General features: G+C 38.1%; 1 protein-coding gene and 1 pseudogene across 1 annotated transcript in view; one reads left to right on the forward strand and one right to left on the reverse strand.

The window, feature by feature from the left end:
• The window catches only part of HS6ST3 (heparan sulfate 6-O-sulfotransferase 3), a 736354-nt gene that overhangs the window by 574141 nt on the left and 135005 nt on the right, over positions 1-27208 (reverse strand). The gene's annotated exons all lie outside the window — the stretch shown is intronic.
• Positions 46-986, forward strand: LOC134382384 (small nuclear ribonucleoprotein Sm D3-like; annotated as a pseudogene).

A 27208-nucleotide genomic window follows, 5' to 3' on the forward strand; every position in this document is an offset into this window, starting at 1 on the left:
ATGCCAGCACTAACACAATTTAGGAAATGCATGCAATCATTAAGCATGGCAAAAGCAAAACATCAAAAGCTCATGGGACACGAGCTGGTCAATTGTGAGTTTATTTGTGAAGGAAATAGCTATTATTTACTGGCATACATGAAATGATGGGACTAGGGTCGAACATTGTGTCTACAATTTGAGGTGTTCGGTAGGGAAAATGAAGAGATCTGTAAAATTGTGGACTAAGAATCAAAACCAGAAAAGCATTTGCATGATTCAGGTGCAAAGAGGAACTCAGAGGTTACTAGAGCTGTTGATATGGATAAAGTTCCCTCCAGATTTCTTATCGAGATAAGACAAATGCTAGTTTCAACGTTTTCTGAGCAAAATTGTATGGAAGTTAGGAGGTCCCCTTTACAGTCAGTATCATAACTGCCTACTGAATCTCCTGAAAAATTACAACAAGACAGCTCACCCCAATATTAAAGTACATTTCTTCTATCTTCTAAAGTCATGTGAAGTTTCCTACAACTTTAGATAGGAAATAATTTTTTAAAAAAATTCACGAGCATTTGCTGCTGCACCAAAGAGGAGGAAGAGGAGGCTGGAGCCTAATTCTCTCCTTTCCAAGGTGTCTACTGGTGTGCCGATTAAAGTCCCACATGAGGCTGAGTGCCACATTATGACATCTGTGATGAACACCGGCGAGGTATATTGGGGGAAGCTCACTGAAGCGGAGGACAACATGGACTGCCAGATGTCCAATCTCAGTCTCATACAGAGGTGGCCTAGTGGCACAGCTGGAGCAGTTGTACATCCGTGGCAGCAAGATCTGCTTTCTGATTTTGCCTGACATGCTGAAAAATGTGCCCACATTAAAGTGCATGAAAAATAAAAACCAAGGCTCAGGGGCTGGCTGGGGAAAAGCTGCCATTCTGAAGGGTCAAGTGGCTGCAAGAGGAAAAGGATGAGGAATGGGAGGTGGAAACATCTTCCAGAAGTGAAGATAATTTTCTCTGTTGAACAGAACTTTGTCCTCCTTTTTTCTTTTAGTTATTTAGGTTCATGGGGGTGAGTGCTTGCGTATGTCCTAGGTTTTCTTTTGACCTCATCAGATGAGGGGAGATGTTAAACTAAATATATCTCTGCATGTTTGTCAAAAAAATAAAATAAAATAAATTCACATTACATGTATTTAGTGCTTAGTATATTAGACAGATATATACATTGTTAAATTTAGAAAGAAAAGTCAAGGGCCTGTATATCATGCTTGATGCTATAATTAGGAATTTTAAAATATTTTCACTTCTATGGGATTGTCTCCCCTTGATTCATTCCTATTAACCAGCAAGTCTTTATTACTCTGCTTTTGTACATGTTCTCCATGCTTGTCTGCAGGAAGACAGTGTGTAATAAAATAAGATAGCTTTCACGGCAAGCCTGTAGCAGGTGGGGAGGTCCCACAACCCTCACTCAGGTCAACTCCCTGTAGATGGAGACTTGTTTATCTCTGAGTCGTCAGTGCCTCACCTAATTCCAGTTGGTGGCAGATATTATTCGTTGAAAAAATTTTTTAAAGAATCTAAAAAGTTAAGAATATTTCCAAAAGTAAGAAAAACAGAATGTCTTTTCCAACCTGACTTTCACCATTTCCTTTGACTCACTCTTTTCACAATTGGTTTTTAAACAACTAAAATCCACTTATAATTCTCATCAAATGTTGGCTTTCTCGTCACTGCTATGAAGAAAGGTACAAGGTCAGGAATTAACCTACTCAGCTTTTTTCTTCAGGTTTTCAGAACATGTAGCCTTCTCTTTTTTGGAATAACTTGAAGCTCTTTTTTCTAAAGCAAATTTTTTCCTTTTAGGCAAAAAGTCTCCTTTCTTTTTTCACCCTAAGCTAGACAGTTTCTGAGCTTCTGTATGGAGTCTATCCTTAGCTTTGAGCTCTTCTATATCATTACATCTTAGAGACCTAAAATGACATCACTTTCTTCAGCTGATTCCAACTGAGCTCTTCCAACAGGAACTGTGAAGATTAACTACAAATTGTCTTTTTAAAGGTCCAGGCTTTTTGGAAATAATAAGGTAGATCACTAAGCACTGATATGGAGGGATGTTCACTGAGTACTTGCCAAAAGGAAAAAGTATATTATAGATCAATATGCTCTTTTGAGGAAAAATTATATTTATAATCTGTATATATCCAGAAAATGGAAGGATACTTGCACATTTCAAATACTAGAATTAAGGGCAAGACTTGCCCTTTTCAATTTCTACATTATGTGATGTTTAAAACACTAAATAAGCACTTTTTTAATACTTAACACAATAAAGAAAAAATGGTCAATCTTCTTTAGTATGCAGCGCCTTTCTTTTTGCAAAGACCTGAGCTTGAGAAGAGATACAGAGATAAATTAAATGTGGCCCCACCATAAAAGAGCTCATGATCAGAGAAATGGACACATATACAATTAGCAATACTACACTCATTTTGACATGGATGCAAAAGAGTAAATAAATATTAGCTATTTGGCACCTAGAAAATAATTTATTCACTGATGCCACTGATTGCTGCCAGGAGGAAGTTAAAGGAACTTAGAGTGAGAAGAAAGATAAAACAGCAGCTGGTGGCATGATGTTAGCAAGGTGGTAGAATAGGAGGCTCCAGCTCTCTTTTCCTTATAGAAACACTGATTTTGGCAACCACCCATGGACAAGAATATTTTGTAGAAACTCTAGAGTCTAGCTGAGCTTCTAGCACACCAGTGGAGCAAAAACTCCCAGAGCAGATGCATTGAAGAGGTCATGAAGAGAAGTTTCACTTCATTCATATCAGCCAACCCCCCAAGGTGGCACAGCTCAGTGCCAAGGGAGGCCCCCCTGGCCCACAATTTCTCCCATCAGGGAAAGTGAGAGCAAAGTGAGAGCCCAACTTCCTCAGCCTTTAGGATACTGCCTAGAAGCCCACTTCTGTCTCACCCCATCTAGCATGCTGAGGAAATTGGCACAGCTGAATTGTCTGGAAATAGCTAGGAGCAAGGAGTAGGGGAGGGAGTGCACAGCAACTGGTTTGCAGTTCTCAACAGCCAACTTCAGATCTTACTAACTGGCTCACAAAATCTACCAAGAGGCCCACTCACAAACCCCACAGGATGACTTACCTGAGAAACACCCCCACAACCAAGACATGCCCCAGCACCCTGTGTACCCACCATGGAAAGCACCCCACCTGTCCCTGAGCATGGCTCACATGAACTCCTACAGACAGCACATGGATCTCAACAGCAGGTAGGGATCTTATCAGGTGGCTCAACTCTGCTAGTTTGAAAGAAGGTGCACAACACTGAACACTTGAAGGCACTGCACTAGGATAAATGAATAAGAGGATTTCAGCAGTAGACCTGGCTTTGCAGCATCAAGAGAAGGAAAAACAATCTTAAAATTTACCCCCTAAGAAGAAACAAAAGGAGTAGAAAGGGAGAATACATAGAAAAGGTTTGAGGGACCTCTAGAATCACCAGCTGGGCTCACTGGTGAAGATCTTTGTCTCCCAAAGCCAGTCAGTAAACACTGGAGGAGATTACTCCATCTTTAAATGCAGAGGAAGCAACACAAGCTTTCAAGGAACATGAAGAATCAAGTAAATATGATACCACCAAAGGAACAAAATAAAGCCCCAGTGACTGACCACAAAGAAATAGAGATCTATGAACTGCCTGACAAAAAATTCAAAATAATCTTAAAGAACTCAGTGAGCTACAAGAAAACACAGGTTGATATCTTTTTTAAAAATCAGTAAAAAAAAAAAAGCCACATGTATAAAATGAGAAGTTCAATAAACCATAAAAATAGAAACCATAAAAATAGAACCAAACAGATATTCTGGATCTAAAGAATACAGTGTCAATGGAGAACTTCAACAGCATGCTTAATCAAGCAGAAAAAAAGAACAATGAAAATGATTATGATCTTGTCAAATTTTCCAGTCATAGGTACAAAAAAATAAAGAATAGAAAAGTTAAAAAAAAGCCTAAGGGATTTATACAACTCCATCAAGTAAACCAATGTACATATTATAATAGTCCAAGAAGGAGCAGAGAACAAGAAAAGGGAAGAAAGCTTATTTAAAGAACTAATGACAAAAAAAACTTCCCATATCTTAGAGGAAAATAAATATCCAGATCTGTGAAGCCCAAAGAACTCCAAATAGGTAGAACTCCAAAGAAACACATAATCAAAGTTTCAAAAGTAAAAGACAAAGAGAAAATTTTCAAAGCAGCAAGAGAAAAGTGAATTGTTACATATAAGAGAACCCTGATAAGACTGTCAGCAAATTGCTCACTAGAACTCTCGTAGGCCAGAAGAGAGTGGGATGATATACAAAGTATTGAAAGAAAAACACTGATAACCACAAATATTACACCAGGCAAAGCTGTCCTTCAGAAATAAGGAAGAGATAAAGACCTTCCCTGACAAACAAATGCTGAGAGAGTTGTTCACCACCTGACTTTCCTTACAAGAACTGCTAAAGGAATTCTTCAAGTTGAAACAAAAGGACACAAATCAGCAACATACAAACACATGAAGGAAAAAAACTCAGTGGCAAAGGTAAGTACATGATCAACTTCAGAATACCCTAATACTGTAACCGTTGTATGTAGTCACTTTTAACTCAAGGATAAAAGTTAAAAGACAAAAAATTCTATAGCTACCATAATTTGTTAATGGATACACAATAGAAAAAGCTATAAATTGTGGCATCAATAACATAAAATGTGAGGGATAGAGTAAAGATGGAGAGTTATGTGTATAATGAAAGTTAAGATGTTATCAGTTTAAAATAATGTTATAATTATAAGACGTTTTATGTAATCCTCATGAGAATTACAAAGCAATTACCTGTAGTAGATACACAAAATATTAAGAGAAAGGAATAAAAGTATAAACTACAAAAAAAATCATCAAATGATAAAAGAAACAGCAAGACAGGAGGAAGGGAACAAAGGAACTATAAAACAGTCAGAAAATAATTAATAAAATGGCAATAGTTTTTACCTATCAACCATTACTTTAATGTGAATGAATTAAATTAACCAATCAAAAGACATAGAGAACCTGAATGCATGAGAAAGAAGACCCCACTGTATGTAGCCTACAAGAGACTTATTTCAGCTTTAAGGATGCCTATAAAATAAAACTGAAGGAAAGCAAACAGGTATTCTAATGTCAATGGTAACCAAAAACTGATCACGGTTGGCTGTACTGACCTCAGATAATATAGACATTAAGTCAAAAAACTGTCACAAGAGACAAAGAAGGTCATTATATAAAGTCAAAGTGGTCAATTCATTAAGAGGATATCACAATTGCAAATATACATGCACCCAACATTGAACATGAAGCAAAAATCAGTTGACTATAAATGCATGGACTTATTTCTAGGCTTTCTATTATGTTCCATTCTATAAATATGACTGCTCTAGGTATCTGATCTAAGTGGAATCATAAAATATTTGTCATTTTAGATCTGGCTTATTTCATAGAATAATGTCTTCAAGGTCCATCATGTTTAGCATGTATCAGAATTTCTTTCCTTTTTAAGGCTGAATAATATTCTACCGTATGTACATACCACAGGTGGTTTATACATTCCTCCATGAAGGGAAATTTGGGCTGTTTTTACCTCTTGGCTATTGTGAATAAGGTTGCCATTATCTTCAGATTTTGACACAGAAACAATTTACCCAGAGAAGAATATTGTGTGTATGTAGCAAATTTATCGGGGAGATGAAGGCATTCATATTGCAAAGAATATAAGCAACCTAAACTCGACTCTCAACCCACCCTGTTCTTACCAACTCCTCTGGTCTTTTTTCTAAGTTTTCCAGCCACTCCTTTATCTTCCCTCCCCTTCCTCTCACCTCCTACTCCTTTTTTCTCCTTGCTTTCCAACCACAAATCTCTGTTCATTATGCATTTGGGGTGATTTAACTTGCTTTTTTCACCTTATCTTCTGTCAGTCTTTTTTCTCAGGATCTCAGTTTGCCGCAGCAAATAAACAGCAGTGCATTTTCCTAAGTGAAGTCCACTACTTCCCAAGAAGGATTTCTAGGTCCCACTGTTGAGACAATATATTTCTTCCTTGCTATGTTATATTTGAAGTAGTATTGGGACACAAATGTGGGAAAGCAACTAGTTGAAAATGGGAGACAAGAGGGTGAGAACAGGAATAGCATTCGAGATAAAGAGTTCAGCTCCAGGTCCGCCCCGTGGCTCACTCAGGAGAGTGTGGAGCTGGGAGCGCAGCAGCGCTCCGGCCGCGGGTTCGGATCCTATATGGGGATGGCCGGTGCGCTCACTGGCTGAGCGCAGTGCGGGCAACACCAAGCCAAGGGTTGAAAAAAAATAAAGAGTTCAGCTCCATCTTCTCAGAGGCTGATAGCAGAGGAATGAGAGTAGAAGTCATCTTCAGGGGAGAGAGGAGAGAGCTGAGCTGAGGGCTACGGCTTTCAGCAGACAGGAGGAAGAAATGCAGCCAGCAGTGGAGAGAACCATCAAAAAATCCACAAAAGGTTGTAAACCACCTAGGTGATAGAAAAGGTGCCCCATCAATTAATTACACACTAGATGGCAGGTGTGAAGATTTGTCATGCAAAAGATTTCAAGGCAACTAGTACAGGCTCCTATATAAATTGTATGGGTGTGTATATATAAATTACGTGTTTATACATATAAATTGTATGTGTGTGTGTACACAAAACAAAAATGTAAGCATTCTCCATCTGAATTCAGTTTTTTCTGAAATATGTTGCATAGCAATTTTCAGGTGGTAGAAGCCCATCATCTAATATTTTAATTGGGAAAATTAATATGTTCTCAGACCATCTAAACATCTATCCAATTTCCCCAAATATCAATAAAACACTCATAAACAGCTATATGGCAATCCAAATCCACCCAGGATTTCTGACTGATATAAATTAAATCATGGGAAACAGCAATTACTTAATTCTTTAACACATAACAAACTCTTCGTAGGGCATATTTGTATGCAGTACACAAAGAATCTCCCCTTAGAGTATCAAATAGGAATTATATTTTCCTTTTACATGTGCAAGCAATACACACTGCAATGTAAAAAAAAACAATGATATAGTATGTTGGAGATACTACAGATCCTATCTAAATTAGGCCATGGCTGGGAATGCTCCCAGGCTCTTGGCAGAGGTGAACTGAGACTCAGGGAAGACTGAACCCTCAGGGAAAAGGATGGGGAAGGTCACAGAAATCAGGCACTTTTAAACAACCTGAGCAAAGGTTTTAAGACTGCAGCCCATTTACACTACATTCTTTTGCCTGATCCCAACAACAACAAAAGGTTTTTGTTGGCACAGACATGCATATTGGTTATGATGAAATTTTGATTCAGACAGGAAGTTTAAAGTTAAAGTGCCTGCAAATCCTTAGGGCAAATACCTGAATAATGATAGTTAACATACTGAGGGACTCCTGTATACTTGAGGAAAAACAGACTATAGGGAATTAGCTGATAATCTTAAATATTCTCATATTATAAACTTTGAATTAAATCCAAATTTTTAAATCTGCGTCTAAGGGATTACTGTTATAGAGTTGACATATGAGTGAGAACCCAGCTGGAAGGAATATTGGAAATATAACTAACTCTATCACTATAACCTTAAGATCACATACAATTAAAAAGCTCCCTCAGATTAGCTGAGTATCCAGAGTTATGAAGCTGCAGTATGTAGTATGCACATTAGGTTTTCAGATTCGCAAAATAGAGCCACACCAAAAATAGGCTCTGTTATGCTGTCATGTTGATTGATTTTGTCATCCACAACAAAAAAGAAGGGAAGAGCGAAACAGGACGGAAGAGAAGGAGACAGGGAGGAAGAAGCTCTATTAACTCAGGTGTTTCCCCTGTCAAATATTCTGTTAAAGAGACATGTTGCCACCAAAACAGAAGGGTCCAAGAACTGGAGAGGGGTTCTGGGATGTACTATAGGAGAGAAAAGTTCTTCTGAAAGATTTTTCTTGAAAGCCAACATTAAACATTAACAGAGAGAAAGGAAATGTGTGATTAACTTCCCAAAATGTAGCTCTCTCAGCCAAGGAGTAATGAAATACAAAATAATCTTTAAAATCTGTCTAAACCTTTACACACCCTCACAAAAAAATGTGAATACTTTGCTCTATCCTTTTTTTTTTTTTAATGCAACACAGACCTCCAAGTTTGTTTTTAGCAGACAAGCACTAAGCAAAATCAATTACCCTTCTCAAGAAATAGTCCCACTGAAAAATTATTTTTGAAACCTGTCATATCTCTTACACTATCTGGCCCATAAAGTTATCAATCCTCTCCCAATGGAAATCCATTCCATCACGAGGAAGAAGCTGACGTTCTCTGCAGTCCGATCTTCTCTAGGGATCTGAAGACAATTTCACTCTTCTGTTTTTAAACATCTTGAAAAATCCTTGCATTTGCTTGAAAGGGCAGATTAATGTCCCCTTCACACACACACCAAAAAAGGAAACAAACAGTATATTTCTGGAATTTAGAGAAGATACAGGGGCAGTTTCTCTGCTAAATATTTCTATCAAGTTATATTTATAAACCTTTTTTGAAGTATCTGTCTTAAAATCATGTAATTTAAAAACCGTGGTAAAGAAATCGACTTCAATAAGCCTGATTCCACAGGACTGCCCCCAGGTCAGAGTGAAAAGGTAGCTGCCTAACCATTTTTTAAAATAACCACTGCAAATGTCCTTGATAATGTATTTCAATGTTTCAATCTATTAGCATCAAAAAGTTCATCCTGATAGCTAACCTAATTTTCTCCCATTGCAAAATAATCTCATTCTGGGGCAGGGAAGGAAGAAATGAGCAAAGAATTGTGAGTCAGAGGACCTGGTTTCATGACCTTGTTGGCTACATTTGCTGTGTGACTTCATGCTAGTTATGCGTCTCTGGTTCTTGACTGTTAAAAGAAATTACTGGGCTAGATGGTCTTTAAAGATACAGTTCTCCTCTAAGAGACAGAAACGAACCAGTTAACACAAGCCAACACAAAACAGCCATTCCTATATGTATGTACATAATATATATATATTATTACATTTACTATATAATAAATATTTAATTCATATTTTAGCTAGTTTTCTTTTACTCTGACTGACTAACCCTAGTCCTTTTTTAACATTTCCAAAACTCTATTCAATTGGTTTGTACTTATAGAGAATAAAAATTTTAAATATTAACTAATACAGTTTTTCCCTCTATATTTCATATTAACACAGGATGCTCCTCCACTCCCACATTCTCTAAGCTAGGAAACAAGTAGGCATTTGAGGGCTTCTATTTCAGAGAAGAACTAAAGAGGCAAATTCTTGACTTTTGCTTCTAAAAACCCAAGGACCTAGCATGAACATAGACTTACTTGGAAGAATATGCTGTCTCTTAGCCTATTTTCCAAATCTACCAGACTACTACAGTTTGCATGGGGTGTGTAGATATACTAGGCAAGCCCAGGAAGTACCTGGTGGGGAAAGAAGAGGCTCTGAGGGCGATCTGGACCCTGCTGACCTTATAATCAGAACAAGGAGGGATCAGCAGCAATATGCAGGGACCAACAGAGGGTCTAAAGAGAGGACCAGAGTGGACCTTCATAGCTTAGCATCTGCAAGATCCCTGGAAATCAGTAGAAACCAATCAGAAAGTAGAAACTGTGAACTGACTGAAGAAACTCTGAATTGACAGCTTATTACCTTGAATTGTTCAAAGACTTGAAATGGAAAAAAAATTGTTACATCTGCTGGAGACTCTAAGGTTGTGGTCTTAATACCATACCCCTTGTAGTTGTACACTTCTCTGATTCAGTTCTCTGAATCCTGAGTAAGCTGTAGGGTCCAAACCCGACATGATGACTGGGTGGCCAGCTCTAAGAAGAGTCCAAGACTAACCTCATTGTTCACAAATATCATATACTGATTTCAAATCAGCATTGGAAGCTTGATTTCTGTCATCTGGGATGATTTAGTAATAACACAAAATTAGCACCACAGTTGCTGATCTCATTCATGTAAGTGAGTTATGAAATAAAATTTCACTGCTGCTGAAAGAGATTAAAATTAATGTTCAGTACATGTTGTGACTTCCGAGCACAGACATGTGAATAACATTTAAAGTTAATAGCTATTAGCAGAAACAACAATTTTATTTTCAAACATAGTTATACCTACCTTAGAGAGAAAATACAATATATTCAAATTTCCCTTGAGGGAAATTGACAGCAGTTCACTATCTATGTACAGAACATATCATATTTGGCAGACTTCTGTTACAGGCCACCCGTCGATTTCAACCCCTGGCAGAATACACCTCAATAATTAGCACCAGAGGCTTCAGATTTCAATTCTATTTCTTCTAGTAAAAGTTTAAAACTAGCTTGTATAATCCTCTTCCCATCTATGAATTACTTAGAACTAGGTGAAGAACACAGTCCCCCCCCTCCCCGCCGTTGATTAATACCAAAATAGATGGAATGCATAACAACTCAGTTTGTTTTGTATTGTGTTGGGATTAATCATTTCTGATTCATCACAATGACATCTCCTAGTCCCACCTTTAGGAAATCAATTGCATCAGAAATAAATTAGAACACTTTCTTGATTGCTTTAATATACTGGTCATAATACAGAAAAAATAAGCTCCATTTTCATGTAAAAGAACTCCAGTCTGCAATTGTTTGCAAGGCTTTCTGTTACAAAATTGGTTTTGATGTGACACATTTATTTCACATAAATTCATTAGAACAAAGTGATCACTTTGTCAATCCTCCTCCCTTTTCAGTACACCTAGCAAGTTTTCTAATCTCACAAAGCTTCAGTCCAAGAATTTGCCATATTGAATTCACATCATTGCATTCACAAGGTAGAGGCCAAAACAAACAAAAAAACAGAAAGGAAATCTTATAATTCTGAATGATTACTGTTTTTTCATTAAACCTAAATGTAAGGATGATGTAATTTCCCCAAAGTAATGGTTAAGCTACCATGCTAAAGTTGAGACTAGTTTTTTAAAACAGCTTTATTATCTTCCTAAATTCGTTTTAATTTAAACAAATTAAAATTCTCAAGGGGTCCTTTTTTCCGTTTGTTTATCCTGAAGGCCACAACTTTCAGCATAAAGACTTTCAGAAGGAGATAATGACATTTCCAGAATCTAAACAAACTCCTCTCCATCCCCCTAAAGAAACAAAAAGTTTCTAAGGGACTAGTTGGTACAGGTGAGCCAATTTATTTTCAACCTAGGCTCTCAGATAAGTCAAACGTAAGTGTGATAATATTAACAACTTGATAAGCAACCCAGGGAAAATGTAAACTCTTAATTTTTTAAAGAACATCTAATACCTTCCAAAGAACAATTAATTTGTATGTGAAGATGTTCCTACTAAAAATAAAAGCTGTTGTGACTGAATGTAGCTAAAGACACCATAGTCCCACCCCCAGGATGCTCACAAATTTAAATGATTGTCTAATTACACAAGCAGCAGCTATTAGCAGCCCTGCCAATTATTTAAATTTCTGACAGCTTTGTTCCAAAAAAGAGCAATCCTATTCCCAAAGGGTCAGTCAACAGACTGGTATTATCAAGGCAGATTAACAAAAAGTTTTACTTGTCAAAATAATTCAATAAATGTAGTGTATCAAGCTATCTCAGTATGGCTGAGATTATGCTGAACACCTTGAGAATATCAAAGAAGTTTAAAATATGATCCCAGACCTTAAAGAGTTTACAGTCTGCTAAGAAAACCAAGAACACACAATAAATAATTAGCAAGTAAAAATGAAATTATTAGCACTAATATTTGTCACACGAATTTGCACTATCCAGTACAATGACATGGCTACTAGCACTTGAAAGGTACCTATTCCAAATTGAATTGTGCTGTAAGTGTAAAACAGACACTGTATTTCAAAGACTTAATACAAAAGAAAAAGAATATAAAATATCTCAATAAGTTTTGTATTGATTACATCTTAAAGTGGCAATATTTTTGATATATTCAGTTAAATAAAACATTAAAATTAATTTCAACTATTCTTTTTACTTTTATAAACAATACTACTAGAAAAATTAAAATTACATACATGGTATGTGTATACCACATTTTCTTTATCCATTTCTCTGTCAATGGATACTTAGGTTGTTTCCATATCTTGGCTAATGTGAATGTTACTGCCATGAACATGAGAGTGCATATACAAGGGTACTTCAAAAAGTTCATGGAAAGATTTGGATTATCTTTCAATTCTATTTTTCCACAAACTTTTTAAAGTACCTTCATATCTCTTAGAGATACTGATTTCAATTCTTTAGGATATATACCCAAAAGCAGGATTGCTGAAACCTACTGTAATTCTATTTTTAGTTTTTTGAGGAATGGCCATACTGTTTTCCATAGCAGCTACATCAGTTTACATTCCCCCCAACAGAGGGCAAGTGTTCCAATTTCTCCATATCCTCACCAGCACTTGTTATCTTTATTATTAGGCCTTCAAAAAGAAGGAAATCCTGCCGTTTGCAAGAACATGGATGAACCTGGAGGATATTATGCTAAGTGAAATCAGCCAGTCACAAAAAGACAAATACTGTATGATTCCATTTATGTGAGACATCTAAAACTGACTCAGGAACAGAGATTAGAATGGTAGTTGCCGCAGGCTGGTGGGAAGGGAAAATGGGAAGTTACTGCTCAAGAGGTATAAAGTTTGAGTTATGGAAGATGAGCAAATTCTGGAGATCGGCTGTACAACATTGTGCCTATAGTTAACAATACTGTATGATGCGCTTAAACATTTGTTACGAGGGTAGATCTTATGTAAGTGTTCTCACCACAATTAAAATATAAATAAATAGATAAATAGAAGAATAGAATAAACAGAAAATACATAACATTACATACTTGACTTACATTGTGTTTTGCATTCTTTTTCTCTTGGACAGTGCTGGCATAGATTACAAATCCAAGTGGAGTTCAGAAAATTCATGGAAGGGAGGGCTTTCCAGGATAAGGATCCAGAGGACTTTGACAGGTCGAGTTAGGAGAGAGACCTGTTCCAGGCAGGAGCTGGAATGCTGAATTCTAGGGGCAGAGGGGAGATTGGTCTGGAAGTGCATTTGGGGGTTTGGATGTTCTGGTTGAGGACAGGTGTCAGGGGTCTGCAGAGGGGTGCACGCCCTTTTCCAAACTCCTTACCTCATTTCTGGTGCTCTTTATGAGCAAATACACTGTCAGACATACCATAGAGAAGTACAAGGTAAGTTTCTAAAATCTTCAGTGGGAAAGTGAGAAGTTGAGGTTCTATCTGCCATTCGTGCACATGACCTTGGGTAGATTTATCACCTCTGCCTCAGATTATCTCCACGGCCCTTAATATTAGGTAATTTGTAGTATTTTTCTTAATGCCTTTATTTACCCATTGACTTTAAGAATTCCTTACCAGTAAGTGCTTGAAGACCACCACATACTAAACAAATGTATATCACTCTAAAATCATGGTCAGCCACCCTGGCTTCTCGCAATCGTCAGTTGATGCTCCTCAACCCCACAACAGCTAGTTCAAACCTTAGACCCTTTTCGGACATCCTTCCCCATGCACCCTGCACTCTCAGACAGCCTAATCTCCAATCCCATAGAGATGACCTGCAAATTTACAGCTAGCAAGCCTTTTCTTCTTCCTTTTCTTGTCACGTGGGTGGAGGTGGAAGGATTCTTGAATAATGAGCTCCTGGGGATCTAATCTATGCGCTTTCTTTTTTCACCATACTTTGCCTCCCTAGACCATTGGTTTTCAAACTACTTTTGTGCTCATATACCCACTACAATATATGAAAAACCCCTCTTGCATTTTTAGGGTGACATGTAACTTTACATAAGATATCATGGGCAAAGAATATAATTTCTGCTGTTTTGTGAATTTTATAACATTTAGAAATATAGCTGTTACTTTGTTCTTTTAAACATGTCCAATGTTTAAAACATGTGAAATCACCACAGTAATTTCTTTCTCACCCTCATCCAGTTAAAAAACACATGGATAAGCTCATAATATTGGTAAGTTTTACATCATTCCTTTTTCTTTTTGAACTCATTATTCTGTTCTACTTCTGTTCTACTTCTCCAACAAAATTTCAGCCCAATGCAATATATTTTATGCTTGAAAGTCTTTTATTGATCACCTTATCATACATCTCTGCAAAAAAATGTGTTGGTAAATTTAATTTTTTTAATCTCCTGAGACCATAAGGTTCTAAGTGATAACATTTTTCTTCTGGATTGAGTTCTCATTAAATTGCCATTAAATACAATCGATAAACACAATGTACATATTTTATATTTTGACAAATATATATTAATTATATAAAACAGAATTTAAATGGAACCATTAATTAATTTCAAAAGTTTTTATTTTTTTTCAATTATTTCATAAGCCCATGGATAATATAACTTATTGCAAGAATGTGACAATGCTGTACATCAAGCTTATTCCTATTTTTCAATTTTCATGTAAGTGCCTAGAATATTTTTTATATAAATAGGTAGATAGAAATGGAAGGAGTTTTATTATAACAATGTCACTCAATTCTTTAAACTCCTTTTCACTTAGATGTCAAAAATCAAACAGTGATCTAGCATCAAAAATTATTTTTAATGATCTATCAGCTGACAGTTCTGTTAGGCATTCCTTTTATTTTACTGAAAGCAAAAAAAAAAAAAAAAAAAAAAAACACACACAGAAAGTACCTGAGTTGCAAAAGTGTTTATTACCCTCCCATTTGGGTCATTCATTTTCTCACTATAAATGCTGTTGCTTCTGTGAGGCGCTCAGGGAGGCACGGCAGTAAGAGGAACAAGTTGCAGGTCTGCCCTTCTTTTCTCATACATCAAACCAGTCCACTCTCCAGAGATTCATTCAAACCACCTGTCTATCTACTGACTCACTATAACTCTTAAACATTTCCTGAATCTATCCACTTATCCCTATCCCTGCCCCTGCCCTGGCCCAAGCAAAAGTCACCATACCTTCCTGCCTGGGATGCCATATTAGCACCCCAACTCATCGCCCTGCATCCAGTTTTATTTTCTTCCCACCATTCTCCACACTGCAACCAGACTGGATAAAAGGATAAAATCAAATCGGACCATGTCCTGACCCTCCTCACCATCTTCAGTGGCTTCCCAGCATTCAGGATACAGTACAAGCTCCTCTACTGTGGCCCACAAGGCACTGCAAATCTGTTTCCAACCCATCTCCTGGACTCGTCTCTGCCACTTTCCTTAACATTCCAAGCTCTAGCCATTCTGAATGTCTTTCTGTTTTTCAAAGGCTCCAGAACCTACATAAATGCTCTTTCCTCTATCCGCTTTGCCTAACACCTACTTAAATGAAAGGCTTAGTTTAACAATTATTTCCTCCAGGAAGCCTTCCCTGATCCTATGTTAAGTTAAAATCCAGCAGATGAATGCTGCTGTGGTACACATTTTTTAGAAATACACAATGCATGGGCCGAGCCCATGGCGCACTCGGGAGAGTACGGTGCTGGGAGCACAGCGACACTCCCGCTGCGGGTTCGGAGCCTATATAGGAATGGCCGGTGCACTCACTGGCTGAGTGCCGGTCACGAAAAAGACAAAAAAAAAAAAAAAAAAAAAGAAAGAAATACACAATGCATTATTATTTGTTATAGTCACCATTATGAGCAACAGATCACTACAGCTCATTCCTCCTGCCTAACTGAAGCTTTGCACACTTTGATCAACTTCTCCCTTTTCCCCATCCACCCCCTGCCCCTTCCTGTGGTTCTCTCAATTCCTCTGTCACAGCACAGACCACATGTCCCTGGAGCAACCAATTTAATGCTTCCTTTCACTTTGAGACTATCAACTCTATACTGCAGGGACCGTATCTATCTTACTCCTACATACCTAGTACTAAACCTGAAATATTGTAAGTGTTACATAAATGAATAGTTGGTGAATAAAAAAATTCTTATTAATTCATAACCAAAATTTTATTATCAGTATATTCACCATTCCTGACCCAAATTTGTTTGAAATATACCATCCTCCATTATCACTGGAAGGCAAGTTCAGAGATCCTTTCTGAAGGATGACTCATAAAAGCATCAAATATTCCAAAGTGTCTAAAAATAGAGATCTAAGCACCAAGAGTTTGCTTGTCTATTTTGTTAAAGGTACTATTAAGGAAAAAGCCAGCTTTCTTGAGAGGAAACTTATCGTAGCTTTTACCAGTATTCCATTTAGACAGAATCACGTCAGCCATATACATGGATCTAGGTAGGGATTTCATTGATTTAAAGGTTTTCCTTCCCCAAATGATATAGAAAGGCTTAAAATAAAAGTTATTAATTTCTGACAAATTTCCATATACTATATTCATGTCTGCCTTGCCTTATGTATAAGGTCTTTGTGTGATACCATTCATTATTTTTATCTGCATGCTCACAGTAATTGACTATTAAGTATTTCAAATTTCTTTTGTACAGTAAAAATTAGCAAAAACAAATGTATAATTGGCTTTAGTAAAACAAATGAGTGCACTGCAAAAAGCATTGTATTTGCTAAGAATACAGTTAAATTGTATTCTCTAACAGTGTTTGCTTTATTAAACTACTCATCACAATTGCTTTTATGGATAGCATTTTTCATATAAAGTAGTGTGATGTGATAAGCCAAATGCTGCTAAATGATCGATTTCATTTCTGTAGCCAAATGAAGGGATGTCTTTTATATTAACATGCTAAAGCATAAGACAATCACCAAGGGAATTCTTTGATACTCAATAAGCATCAGTCATGTAAACAACTAACCTTTATATTAATCACTTCTTGGTATGCATTTATGTATGTAGATACTGAGGATCTGATATCTGCACAAACTTTCTCAGCTTTAATGTCTTTGTGGTATCTGTTCTATATTTTAGCCTGAGTAGTTTCATGAATTCTATTTTTGTCCCCCTGAAGAGATTTTGTAAGGACAAGGTCTCCCACATAAGGCACAGAATACCGAACTCCCAGTATTCCTTCCTCAGTCCTTTCCACTTCCCTATTTCCCCACCATGACAAAGATATAATCATTTTGTCATTTTTCAAGCTCTAAATCTTGCTGTTGTATTTTCCATTTCTCTGTATTGTGCTGCCAACCCTTACCACTTATTCTGTGTCACCCAAGCACACGGTAATCATCTTACAATCTGGATCATTTTTCTCCTTTCTCTTCACATCAGCACCAAATAGAATCAACACTTGACAAATATTTTTTGATTCATCTGTTACACAAATATTTTTAGAGCATACCATCTACTATGCACAAGCACTGCATTAGGTTCTGGAGTAAAACAGTCATCAAAGGAGACAACAACCTTGACCTCATGTGGTTTCCAGTCTTACAGAAGACATACACAATAAGCACATAAATATACATAATTCCAAGTCATAATTGTCAGAAAGAAAACTGAAATGGTGCTGTGCTAGAGAATAACGATGTAGATAGGACCTACTCTGATCACAAGGTTGAGGAAACCTTCTCTGAATTAATTACATTTAATCTGAGTCCAAAAAAACGAGGTCACAGTAGCAAAGGGGATAGAGGCGCAGACTGAGGTTGGAAAGACAAAGAGCCTTTCAGGTCATAGGAAGGAGCCCATAGTTAATCCAAGAGGCAAAGTTGGATTTGACTTCAAAAAAGAAAGCTCTTTGGCTGACAAATGAATGAAAAGTAGCGAGAATGGGCATAGAGAGTTAAGAAGCTGCTATGACAGTCGAAGTAAGGGATGATGTGGTTTGGCTTAGGATGCTGATGGTAGAAATGGACAGTAGCAGGTTTCAAGACATATAGAAGGTGAAAGCTATAGACTTTGGTGACAAATTGGATGTGAGAGGTAAAAAGGACAAATTACGAATGATCTTTCTGAAACCACTGGATAGATGGTAATAGCCCATACAGAGATAAGGAACACTGAGAGAGGAACAGGTTTGGAGAAGATGGCATTCAAGGTTCCATTTTGGACATGTTAAGCTTGACAAGCCTGTAAGACAATCGACTACAGATGTCAAGACGGCAATTGTAGACAATATTAAATTCACAGGTAGAGTGAGATCTATCAGAGAAAAAGTATAGAGAGAGGGGACAGGGGAGTAAAAAAGAAGACCCTGGTTTAGCTGACAGGAACATCAACATTTTAAAGCAGAGTAGTGAAAAAACCATTTTAAAGCAGAGATATGAAGAAAACCAGGAGCATCTGGGGTTAAAGAAGACAAATTGAGAGTGTTTCAAAAAAGGGAGTGATCAACCGTATCCAGGGCTGAGTAAAGTCTGAGAATAAAAAGACGTGTCCACTGAATTGGGCCATGTGAAGGTCACTGATGACCTCAATAAGAACAATTTCAACTGAGTGTTGGGGTTAAAAATAAGACTGGAAGTGAAGCATTAGAGACAGCATGCAGAGACAATTTTTTAAAGAAGGTGATGACTAAGAAAATAGGAATAGAGCAGATGTTGGAGAGCAATATGGGGTCAAAGATTTTAAGTTTGTTTTTATAAACTGATCTGGTAGTAAGGAAGAGATCAGGGATGCAGAGACAAAGAATAAGTTAGAGAATGAGGTCCTGGAGAAGGCAGAAAACCGGGAATAGGAAGCAAAATGGGAAGTAAAAGAACTGGCTTTGACAGGGTAGGAGGAGTAAGAGGAAAAAACATACTCTCCCTGCGTAACAAGAATGATGCAGTTGTGTATAGATTGGGTTATGAGAAAACAAGTAAGTGTCCTTCTGATGGCTTCTGTCTTCTCAGTGTTTTAAGAGGCAAGGTCACCAGCTGATAGAGAGGTGGGAAGAAGAGGTCTGAAAAGACTTGAGGACAGCAGGTGAGAGGACACAGCCACTTCAGAAAGTAGGAAAGTGAGCCTGAAGGAGAAGTATACTAGGAGAACAGCTTCGTGCTGACCGGCTGGCTGAGGTTTATGATACTGCACTTAAAGTTAACCCTTGGCAGCCTTCTTACGTGTTTTTTCCTAGGAATATTCAGCTGCTTGGGTGCTGGCAAGAGGACGATGAATGACAGATTCATAGTGTCAGAGTTCTTCTAGAAATAAATAAGAGAGGAAGAAAGGTAAAAGAAGTTGAGGGCTTTTGCAAGGGAGTGAACAACCGTGGAATCCCAGCTGGGTATGGAGGAAAGTGAAGAGAGGACACTGGAGGCGATGAGTGGGCAGTGAGAATGTATTAGGGGGCAGCAGAAAAGGTGGTTGTTTGAAAAAGTAACGAACCCAAGAGGCCGGGGGGTTGGATGAGTGGATGGTTGTCAAAGTCACTGAGAATAATCACAGCGTTTGGGGAGGGGAACAAGACTATGAATCAGGAGGTAAGATCTGCAATGAATGAAGAGGGATGACCGGGAGATCAGCAGATGGCAAGGATCAGGGGTATTTGGTGTCGGGAGGGAGAAGATCAGTCTTTAAAAAGTAATAGAGAACAAGGGGGAAAAACTACTCACGCCCCCCCCTTATCTATTTATTTATTTATTGTGTATTTCGCTGAAACGTTTTATTGGCCTTTTCAGTAGGAATTTATTAGCCAGGAAATATGATCCCATCATACTTCTGCTGGAACCAGCACGTAGCTTCCTGTTTGCAGGTTCTGTATTTGGCCCTAAAGCAGCCTGTCCTGCACTTGAGGCACTCAGGCTATGAGGAAAAAAGTTTCTGTTTATGGGGCCATCTGTAGAGAAGCCCACCTTTAAACATCAGATGACAACTGCCTCCTCTACGTAGCACAAATCCTTGTTATCTGGAAACCACAGGACTTCTTAGAAGCCAGAAATCCAGGTAGTCCTCTAATATATATCTTTCTACTAGTAACCACAAGTAATGATTAAATATCCAATATTCATCCCTACATTCAGACATAGACATTTCCCTATATTGTAGAAACTATTTGGGGAACTGCTTCGTTTCCACTTAATTTATCATAAAGATTTTCCAACAACACTAAATATTCTTCTATAACATGAAAATAAATTCAACAAGTTATATTGATAAACCAGCTGAGTGTTTTAGCAATTTATTGTTATTATATGTCTGGGTTGTTTCCAAATTTGGGATATTATAAATAATGCTATAATCAACACCTGTAGGCATAAATGTTTGAAGATATCTCTAGTCATTATGACCTATAACAAATCCCTTTACATAGCATTATTTAGTCATAGAAAATAAGTGTTTTGGGGTTTTTGAGACAAATCATCCAATTGCCTCCACAAACATTTGTATAAGCAGCCTTTAAAAGTTCCCTTGTACCTTGACAAGCTTGGGCATATTCTTTTTTTTTTTTTCTTTATTTTTAATAGATGAAAAAAAACGGGGGGAGAAGGGGCTCAAAAGGAAGAGTCTCATTCATAAGCCAGTATCCATTCCAGAACCCAGGAGTGCTGATGTACCATGGCTGGTCCTGTCCAACACACAGTAGGTGACAACATTCATTCCACACACTTCCTCTACAATGCCTCTCTCTAGCTTCTTTCTGCTCCTGCATCCTGAATGCAAATTACCTTCCCTACTGTCATTTTGACCATGTCAATCCTTTACACAAAATCCCCCAAAGCTCCCTGGATTAAATTTAAATTCCTTCACAATTTCTATTTTCTATTTACAGACTTGCTCAGACCCCATCCCTAACCTCTTAGAACCAAGTCATTATTAGCTTGCTGTCCAACCTCTCCAAATCCCCCGTTCCTATCAAATTTAATTTCTGATGGAAGCTTCCAGGTAAACACAAATTGCTATCATATCATCTTTTTCTAGTGTGTTTCATTATCTCTTTTATTATTTTCCCAATTTCCTTCTGTGTTTCTGCTCTTCTCATAACTGGTTTTATTTTGATTTGTTAGGTATCTTTTCCATTCCTCATCACTGTATCTCTTTCCATTTTAGATTTATTTTGCTGGAGCTCTTCAAACTATGGTTTATTTCTTAGGTATTTCAAATCCTTTAAAATAAAATGAATGCTTTATATTTGTCAAGTTCAAAATTACATTTCCCACTGCCTATTGCTTTCAATAGGACAGTAATAGCTACTATGCAAAACTGAAGGAATAAAAAGAACAAAGAACCAATATTGCAACATTGTAATATCGTACCCATTCCCATAGACATGACAAGCCTTTTTTGCATATGGTATGTTATACAGCTTCAAGAGGGAAAAATGGCCTTTTTCTGGATGGAAATAGGACTCTTGCTAGCCTGACAGTGGTCCCACTTAGGGCAGAAAGTTAGAACTTCATTCTACTGTAATTTTTTGCTTTCCAATTTGTAAGATTGGCACACCACAATTAGAGGAAAACACATTTTATAAACAAAAGTCAACGCTTTATTAAGGGAAGACAGATGTATCCGTCAAGCAATAGATTATTCTGCATTGTCATTTGTAAAGAATGCTTAACATGCTCATCAAAAGTATGGAATTAGACCTCTAATGATTTCTCGTTTGGTACACATAAAATAAAAACATATCTTCTTTGATATGAAAGATACTGGGCCTTAACACCCCAGCACATCCACCCTGGAAACGTGTTTGCTGATTTCCTTCCAAACAACTTTTTTACCCAAGTCTTAAAACCTCAAGACCAGTCCAAAGCACCTCTGCCACTCTGCTTGTTGTCATCTTGGAGCATAGCTCCAAGGGAAATCATCTTTAGGTACCAATCATTTCTCCCCGTCGTCACATCTTCTTACTGTTCTTCCATTTCTCCTGGTCCTTCCTGATTCCCCACACAGCCAATCCCCCTCAGTCCTTTTTTCTGGGCTGTCTGGAAACACCCCTACACACTCCCATGCTCCCCCCAATATTTCCATCCATATATTCTCAAGCTCATCTCAGAATGCTGAGAATTCTTCACTACCCGATCTAGATCCTGCCTTTTCTAAGGATTGGCTCATCCTCTCACACCCCCTACATAAGCATTCTTCTGCAGCATTTTTTCTGCCATTTCCAAACCGTTACTCATCCCAACACCTTCTTTCCTTGTTATCACAGTCCTATGATGCTACGGTCATTCTCACGACCAATGAGAGCTTTGCCATCTGCCTTTCTTTGGTCTTCGACTCCTGCCATCCATCTGAACAATTCCTTAGCATCCCACACAGATGGCCACTGTTGGGCAGTGTCATACCTCAGGCTACCTCTTCTCTGTCATCGTATGCTCTGAATTCATAGTCTTAGAAAACAATCTCCTAACATTACATTTCTCTCACTCTTATACCTTCACCCTTCCCAGTCTATGTGCTCTAACTCTTTCCAAACCCAGGACAGATCAACAGGGCACATGTCAACTGCCCTACCACACTATCCTTTGGTCCAACTGTCTATGTCTATTCCTCTTACACCAAGTAGACAAGCACTGCTGGAACAAGCATACAACCATTCACGTTAGCGCCATCAACACTTTTATTTCCAACGTTGGGGGGAAAGTAGCTTTTACTTACATTTTATTACTGGTCGGTCCAGGAGCCACAGCTGGTGTCAGAAGGCCGTAAGACCCCCATATTCTCTGTCAGCTCTTCATCAACCCCCACCCCTGGCTTAAACACATATCTTAGTAAAAACAGTGAGTGTATACAAGTCAGCTTCTAGAAAATGTCCTAGTTTATTGCTACTCAAAATTTGGTGCATGGATCTGCAGCATTAGCATCACTTGAGACCTAGGAGCTTTTGATAAATCAGATTTCGAGACTCATACCTGATCTAATACATCAATATCTAATGTTAACAAGACCCCCCAATGATCTATAAGCACATTAGAGGTTGAGAAGCACTGCACTGGCCCCACCTGCTCTTTTCTCCAATCCCTCCCTCAACGTATCACACTGTTTTGAAATTACGAAGCTTCACTGGTTTAGTCCTTCTCTGCTTTCAAAACCAGCCACATCACGTTACTCTTCATACCTCTCTTTTCTACCTCACCCAGAGTAGGGAAGTAGAGGCATGACTTACCACCTCCTTTATAGACAAGCTGTAGATCCAGGTAAGAGTTCCCTTAGCTTCTTAATCTCCAGCCTCTAAATGTGTCAGTCTCCACAGGTATCCTCATCTCTGTGCACCTTGGGTTCCCCTCCTACCCATGTTAATCCCTCCCCTGCCCCCAACTCCATCAGGACCCTGCTCCATGAATTGCCTCCTTTCTCCACTACATCATGAACCCATTTGTCTTTACTCTCTACTGGCTCCATCATCTCAACCCATAAACACACTCAGATACGGCCCATCTTTTATAAAGCTTCTCTTGACCTTGAGTCCCCCTGGAAGCACCACCTTGTCATTCTATTTAATTCACTTTTCATGCCTCCACTTCCCTGCTCCATCCAGCCCTCCTTTGGCTTCCACGCTGCTCCTGCCCCTCTATGGATATTGGCCTCCACCAAAGCTCCATCCTTGGACCTCCTCTTCTCCCACGACTCACTCTCCAGGTGCTTCCTCAGCTCTAAAGGCTTTGACTATAATTTCATGCCGACTGACTCCCAAATCTGTATCTCCAGGCCCATATTTCACCCAGGGGTCTGGATAGTTACACTTGGAACCTCAAATTCAACATCTCCAAAAACTGGATTTACCTTTTCCCACCAAACCAATCCACTGATCCTCATCTGGTTGATGAAAACATCATCTACACAGTTGTCCAAATAAGTAACTTAAGACTCCTCCTTCCCCTCCTGCTATCTTTTTCATTTCTGATCTCACTGCCTTTTTAACTTTTCATCATTCCTCACGTGGACTCAAACAATGGGTTCTTAACTTGCTTCCCTGTCCAAGCCTTATGCCCACTCCAATCCATCTTCTACACTGTGCCAAAGAGATAGCCAATCTGGCCATATCACTACTCTGCTCAGGGTCCTTCAACAACTCACCATTACCCACAGGATAAAGTTCAAACTTCTTAATGTAATATGCAAGATCTTGCAAAACCCTAAGCTCTGTGATACCTCGTAAGACTCTTCTCCCAACCCAGCACGTTCTTCCTATGCTCTAACCATGTTGAGCTACTTGCATTTCTTGAACATATCACATGCTTTCCCAATTCTGCACATGCTGTTGAGAATATTCTTCTCTCCCACCTGGTTAACTTGTACTCATCACTCAAGACACAGCCTAAATGTTGCACCCTCTATGAATCCTTCTCTTGCCCTACTCTCTCAAGCACAGTTAAGTGCTTCTCCCTGTGTGCTCCCCTTGCAAACTATATGTCCTTTTATTTCAACATCTATCACTCTGTGGTATTAAGAGCCTAAACAGGGTCTCCATTTGAGACAGCAAGCCCTAGAAAGCTCTAATTATGTTCTATTCCATTATTTATATTTTCAGTACCTAGCTATTGGACTAAATGTTTGTGTCATCCTCAAATTCATATGTTGAAGCCCTAAACCTGAATGTGATGGTATTTGGAGGTGGGGCCTTTGGGAGGTAATTAGGGTTAGATGAAGTCCTGAGGATGGGGCTCTCATCATAGGAGTAGTGGCACCAGATGGTTTGCTCTCTCTCTCCACCATGTGGGGACACAGTGAGATGGCAGCTATCCACAAGCCAGGAAGAGGGCCCTCACTAGGAATCAAATCTGCTGGCACCTTGATCTTGGATTTCCCAGCCTTCAGAACTGTGTGAAATAAATGTCTGTTGTTTAAGCCAACCAGACTATGGTATTTCATTATAGCAGCAGTAAATAATGCGCTGACTAATACACCAGCACAGTGTTTAACTCATAGAAGATGGCACAGTAAGTGATTATTGAATGACCAAATATATAGAGAGAAGTGAAAAACGGCATGTGCTATCCAACACCAAAGTGACAGGTCTCATAAAATCAGAGAAAAAAATGAGTGCCTCTTCTGGGTTTTACAACATAGAACATGATATAAAAACTGAGCATATAATTAATTTTGCCTTTTGGTATATATATGGCAAAAGAAAAAAATCTAGATACTGAAATGGCTGAAGTTTTGGTTTTCTTATTGTAACCTGAAACTCCTCCTAAATTCAAAAAGCATCTTATGCCAGTTCTCATCTGAATGACATGTCCCTCGGGACCTCTGCCTTCTCAAGATTCTCTCTCCACCCACACTGCTGCCCTCACACCCACACCCACACTCCTCTAGGACAGTGGTTGCTCCTTAACTCATTCGTCCTCGCCCTGGTCCCTCTGCCTCCTTCTGGGGATGGTCAGAGAATTAGTATGGTTTGAGTATTAGCATTTAATTACATTCTGTTTCGTAATATTGATATGTGTTTACATAGCTGACTTTTTCTCCATCTGAATGAAAAGTTCCTTGAAGGCAGGAGCGATGCTTTATTACGTAGCACAGAGTTTCATAAAATGCATTAGGACAGAGGTCAGCAAACTATAGCCCATAGACCAACACTGGTCCATTGCCTGTATTTGCATGGCCACAAGCTAAGAATGTGTTTCTCTTTCTAAGAGGTTGCAAAACTAAAAATAAATAAGAAGAATATTCATGACATGTGAAAATTTTATGAAATTTTAAACTTCAGTAGCCATAAATAAAGTTTTATTGGAACACTGCCAAACCTCTTCATGAATGTATTGTCTATGGCTGCTTACAAATCACTACAACAGAGTTAAGTAGCTGCGACAAAGTCCACATGGCCTGCAAAGCCTAAAGTATCTACTATCTGATCCTTTACAGAAAAAAGTTGCCAACCTCTACATTTGAAAGTTGAAGCAATTGACACGTTTTCTGAGATTATTAAAATATCCCCTCAACATACCTCTCCCCCATAAAAAAAAAAAAGAGAGAGAGAGAGAAATCACAGGTCCTCTCTTGGAGTACCCAATTGTGGAATTGTTCATGGTGTAATATGTGATACTGTGACATCACAAAGCAACAGAAATTCAGAGGAGGAGGTTATGTCCCTATGTCATTTTGCATGAAAAGTCTTTCTAATTGTGAAGAAGTAAGCAGTGAAGGCATCCTGCACATTTTTTACCTAGACAATCTATACTGAAATTAACATAAGACATAAAAGAGCTTTGTTTCCAGCAGCTTAAACCCATGTTGTGCAGAAGGAATATGAATCATGGATTGGAAACAATGAGACTTCTTGTCTAATTAATCATTTTTATGCACTTGTCTCTCACTGCAGGATAGGGATCAGTAAAAAAAAATGACCTGAAAGAACTGAAATTTCCATCACTGCCTTTGCGTCCTGCAACCTGGGAATAAATGCAAGTGGTATAACAGCACAGAGGTTCTTTAATCAAATGATGGGAGATGCAGAACTTGGAGACCACTAAGTTGATAAAGGGCTGCCTTTACCTCCTTGTAACATCTGTACTTGTCTGGCCATGGCCATATAGGTGCCAATACATTAACTCAATTGGTTTCCTACCTGAAATCTCAGCTTAATTAGGACCATTTATCAAAATGACACCCGTTTTAGAGGCCAGATCAAATTGATTACTGTTGTTCTGCTGGATCTCCATAAATGCTGTTAAATACCATTTTTATAGCAAAAGATGGGTAAATATTTATTCCAAAGTTTTAGTAAAAATAGTTTGCTGATGAGAAGAAATATATGTGATATGTGAAGAACATCTATACATGAAAAGTAAAACCATATTTTGACTTTTGTGTGGAACCTGAAAATTATAGGATCACACAAAACCAAAGTTTTAGGACATATTCTTTCCAAGAGATTAGCCAAGTCTTATCTTGTGTCAAAACAAAATGACTAATCCTTACAACCATGAATTTAACAGGGCATAGTTTTAAATATAATAAAAATATTTATGCAGCACACTAGCCAGATAAAGTCACCATCGGAGCATTAAGAAGTGACCAAATGTCTAAAGAATAATCTATTTATGTGAATTATTTCAAGATTAGCTGGCTCCTATCAATAATATTCACTTCAAAAATAGTTTACCTATAATGTACCTGACAAAAATATCCTTTTATATCTTGGTTTAATATTTCATATTTCTGCATGTATAAGCCATAAATGTGATTCATACCAAGATGTCTATCCTAGATTAAAGATCCCCAAGGACATAACAGTGCCATTGCATTTCTTTAAATAGAAAAATATCGCACTATATATGACAGACATTAA

The sequence above is a fragment of the Cynocephalus volans genome, chromosome 7, assembly GCF_027409185.1.
Source record: "Cynocephalus volans isolate mCynVol1 chromosome 7, mCynVol1.pri, whole genome shotgun sequence".
NCBI classification, from domain to species: Eukaryota; Metazoa; Chordata; class Mammalia; order Dermoptera; family Cynocephalidae; genus Cynocephalus; species Cynocephalus volans.